The sequence below is a fragment of the Helianthus annuus genome, chromosome 3 (genome assembly GCF_002127325.2).
Source record: "Helianthus annuus cultivar XRQ/B chromosome 3, HanXRQr2.0-SUNRISE, whole genome shotgun sequence".
Lineage (NCBI taxonomy): Eukaryota > Viridiplantae > Streptophyta > Magnoliopsida > Asterales > Asteraceae > Helianthus > Helianthus annuus.
The window spans coordinates 134,111,354-134,116,168 of NC_035435.2; the positions used below are offsets into that span (position 1 = coordinate 134,111,354).

General features: G+C 44.1%; 1 long non-coding RNA gene across 1 annotated transcript; it reads right to left on the reverse strand.

The window, feature by feature from the left end:
- Window positions 1-3,715: 3,715 nt before the first annotated feature.
- On the reverse strand, window positions 3,716-4,162 carry LOC110928015. Its single transcript, XR_002586074.2, has 3 exons — window positions 4,096-4,162; window positions 3,966-4,002; window positions 3,716-3,867 (listed from the first exon to the last, which is right to left on the reverse strand). It is a non-coding gene; the product is annotated as an uncharacterized LOC110928015 (long non-coding RNA).
- Between the last annotated feature and the right edge of the window lie 653 nt (window positions 4,163-4,815).

Consider the following 4,815-nt stretch of genomic DNA (forward strand, 5'->3'; position numbering starts at 1 on the left):
TCATCGGTCAAATGCCCCGAGTCCTTGTGAAAATCGCAGTATAAGTTAGGGTCTTGCCCTTTCTTGTTTGTCATCGGCCTTGGCGCCTTGAAATCGACATTCTCCGTCATCAATACCTCCTTTGGAGTTTTTGTGAGCGGAGTCCAGTGTTTGTCACGGTTGTGGTCTCTGACTGCTTTCTTGTAACCGATTCGGTCAATCGTATCTCGCGCATCTTCTCTGTAACGTGGCCTATCGTCGCGGCCTCTGGGTCTCTCAGACTTCCAGTCATGACTCTTGTACTTGTTGCGCTTGTTGTTGTTGTCGCGCGGCCTCTCGTTTGCTCTTGAGAATCGATCTTCGGAGTAATAACCCTTTCCACCAGCAAGGGACTCCTCGGTTTGCGCGACGATCTTTGCTGCTTCCATCAGTTTATCCCACTCTTTTGGCATCCCATCTTTGCCTGTGATGGTTCTAATGAGGCTATCACAGCGTATAGCCTTCTTGAAGTGGCAGCGCATGAGTTGCTCACTGACGCCGCCAATCTCTAAACATTCTTTGTTGAAACGCGTGATGAAGTCCTCCAGACCTTCACCATCCCTTCGCCATATATCTTCTACTTCCGCCGTATCACGCTGATAGCGACGTTGTTGGCTAAAATAGCTTAAGAATTGTGTCTTGAAGTCTGTCCATGACTTAATTTTTCCGGGCGGAAGGCTGTCAAACCAGGCGCGAGCCGCTCCGGTCAGCGTTTGAATGAACAGGTGGCACCACATGGGCATGTTCCAACCTCCCATGCAGCCCACACTCGTGAATGTTCTGACGTGGTCGTCTGGGTCAGTCAACCCATTGAATTTCCCAACGGTTGGGGGTAGCTTCTCTCGTGAGAGTGGTGCGAGTGCGATTTTCGGGATAAACTTGGAGTGTTCCGCAGCTTCCGCTGGCCTGTAAGCCAGGCGGAAATCTCTTTCAGCCTCTTCTGTATAGCCAATGTGTTGTCTTGGCTTATAGTACTCGTGGTTTTTTGGTAAACGATTGAAGACTGACGACTCTTCATCACCTTCCCATGTAGGATCATATGGGTCAGTTTCTTCCCATTCATTGTTCATGTTGCGCGGCGTGAGCCGGCTGTGAACAGGGCCTCGTTGAAGGTTCGACGGATATTCATAGTGACTATCCGTTTCCCCTCTTGTATCGCGCGTGTCTTGTACGCTTAAACGTCTTGTAGGGGGAGGCCTGTTGGTTCTGCCTTGTATGTTTGCCGGCGGTGGCATTTGGCGCACCCCCTGACTAGGAGGAGTGACCAAGGACGGTTCTGCCGTCAAAACTGCCTGCTGCGCGATGAGTGATTGGTATGCTGCATTGATGGTGGCGATGTTCTTGGCATACCACGAGGCTGGGGTTTCGCCCTCTGGTAAGCCAAGTAATGCAGATACATTTTGAGGTGGCGCTGGGTTGGACGGTCCTTCGCCGTTGTTACCTGGGGTAGCCATTTGTGTGATACGGGTAACGCTCCCGCGCTGACCCCCCGTGTTGGTGATCTCAACTTCACCTATTTCTTCGATTTGGGCTTGGAGGTTTTGGACTCCTTCACCCAAGGCCGTGTTAGAGTTGGCTCCGAAGCCGAACTCTGGAAAGATTCCTTGACCAGTCATAGTCGAAGGATGAAAAGATGTCAAAGGCTCAAATAAAGAAGATGAGGGTGGTTATAGAAAAAATCGGTGGGCGCCAATGAAGAAACAGTGATCTAATTAAGGTATTAATTAGAGGGGTTTATGTTCCTATCATAGTGGTTAATCTTCCTTGAGGTATTTGAGCTTCGACCGGTTAATCAACCTGCAAAACAGAACACCGTTACTCGTTAAGAGGGGAATGTGGGGGTTTCCCTCTTAACCGGGCTCCGGCGTGAGAATAAGCGATTGCTTTGAGAGTAATTAAGTAGTTAAGAGTAAGAGCCGAGAGAATAGAATGTATAACCTGAGGAATGAAGTTCTCTATTTATAGCCAGAGTGGTGTAAGAGGTTGTGGGCTGATGGGCCTTGGGCCAGAAACGGACAACAACGAATATGCTTTTTGCCTCGCTGGCCTCGACTGCTTAGTGGCTTCTAGATGCTCGTCGGTGCTGGCGCACCTTGATTGGAGCCACGTGTCATTGTTGTCGGCCTTGTTGTCCCTTCTGTCATCAGCAGACAAGTGGAGATCGTGGGACAGTTGTCCCCGTCTCTTGATTGGTGCCATGTAGGCGTCCTTGTGTACTTATCGTCAGGAGATCGTGGCGCACGATTGAACAGAGCCTGCTGGACGTTCATTGGCTCTTTTTACTGCCACTTGTACCCTGTGTACCTCTGTAGGTAACAGCGCGTCTTCTTATGGAGAGGATTTTGTTTGGTGGCAATTAACCCGCGCGGGGCTAGTGTGCTCACTTATACCATTGTTTTTATGCTAAGTGTTGCTATCTGACTTTATTATGTGCTCTTCCTCGCGCGGGGGTAAGTCATAATGTGACGTAAGCTGCGCGAGGTTGTTATTATCAAGTTGTTATGCTAAGGAGTATGGTCTCACGTGCAACCTGTTATGAGGTTTGCGCGACTTTTTGGGACCATACCCCTTCAAATAGTATGCTATATGCATTAAAAGTACACCTGGGCGACTATGAACCGTTCAATCCGTTCAATCCATTCAACCCGTTTCCTTTTAAACTAAATTTCTTTTATGTCTGCTAAAAATATAAATTTTAAATTTTTTTCTTACCCAAATATCTAGTTTTGCAAAATTATGATAATCCTAAAAGTTCAAGCCCTAATATTAAAAAAAAAAAACAGAGGATATCTAGATTTAGTTGCCCAAATCAAAAACACCCTAGTGAACTGAATCTAGCCTAATAAAACAATAAATTGAAACATTTGACCCGTTTGACTAAAAAAGCACCAGCCAAAAAAAAATCATAAGTAAACGGTTACCAGTAACCTGTTTAGATGTGATTTACTTGCAGGCTTGTACATGAACTACTTTTAAGAGCCTTTTGAGATTGTAATCAATGATGTTGCCATGTGCAAGAGGAATCATCCTTCAACCGGTAACCCGTTCTTTAGAGGAGGGTTGGGTTTTTTGGGTTGACCTTTCCTACCCTTCGTCCTCTCCTTGCGGCACGCCCGAGCTCCACGAAGAGAATACATAGTTTCCAAAATACAGTTAATATAGCATAAGTTAATAAACTGCTGGATTTTTAAAAGCAGAACCTTGCATAAGGTAAGCTAAATATTAGAGGTGTACAAAACGGGTTTATTTAGAACCGGGACCGGGCAGGTACCAGGTCCAGTTATGGTCAACAACCGGTTCTGGCCACGCTCAGTTTTTTTTACCAGGTTTTTAACAAGGGCTACCGTCCTCACCTTCATTTAAGTTGATTGGTAGTACTTCAGAAGAATCTTATTGAGCAATAAAATTTCATATCATCCTTTTGAAAAATAAAATGGCCTTTTCACTCTCAGTAACAACAAGCATCACAACATCAATAGCATTGTGCATCACCTGTAACCAAATATGAACTATTTTTGTATAATGAAGATAAACTTTAGTTACTTCAAGATGATCAATTGATGTAGGTTTTAAAAGGGAAAACCATAAAACCTAAAGATTCTTATTGCTCTGGACTGTAGCCCTTGTATTATCCAGAATTCTCAATCATACTCAAAATCTCCTCATGACAAATCAAAGCTAGCAAAAGCCACATCCACCTCAGCCCAATTACAGCTTTAAGATCCATATAACAAGTGCCAAATGACCAATCCTACCCCTTCAATATGCATATTTGGAAAGGATGAGAACAACTGATCAACGCAGCATCACATTCATTCAAATCCAGGTTTACTTTCCACATATCCCAACCTTCATAAGTTACAAACTACCTATTATGACTCTTAAAAATCAGCATTTTATCAAAAAAAAAAAGTGTGTATATGTGTAACAGGACTCGTAAAACAAACCTGAAAAATTGAGCTTTCATCGAATGCATAGAATGACCTGCAGATGCATTGGTGATGGATAAGGGAAATCGAGTAACTTAGTGAACCAAAAATGAGTATGCAAAGATAAAGAGGTTGTGCACATAACAACCTTCTGCCATCCCTAGACCCCAACCTCTAGCGCCGTGTTTGCCTTTGTTCTTTTCAACATAGCTAACCATGCCTGCAAAAAGAGAACCGATTTAAAGTAAACAAGCTAAAAAAATGAATCCAGATCAAAGAAAAGCTTTTATCCCATCATTCAGCAAAACTCCATTGCCATCATCAACGCCCTACTCTCTTTCCATCCCGTCGTCATCGTCGTTCTCCAAGCAGAGAAAAGAATCGGGATGTAACTGCAGGTGATGGAGACGAAAACAAACATTAACATAATAATATATGAGTTCCACATGTACCCTAAAAACTTCAAGAATTTGCTCTCCTAAACACACCTTCATCATAAATTCATCAAATAACAACCAAAAACAAACATTAACATAATAATAAAGTTTGACCAAAAAATAGAGAGTGGCAAGTTTTAACCTTACTATGGCAATAAAAACCCAGATCTGAATTGCACACACAGCACCTAGATCTGAATCTCCTTGGATCTGAATCGCTTGGATCGTGCGAGAGAGAGAGCAGATGGAAAGGCGGATCTGAATAGCTTGGATCGCGAGAGAGATAGCAGAGAAACCCTAGATCCAGATCTGGTTCTGGAATCGCCAGAGAGAGAGACTGGTGAGATGTGAGTTGTGAGAGAGATGAGAGAGAATGAAGGGGAAAGGTGGATCCGTGTGAAAACAACATCATCCGTCAGATCACGATCCGT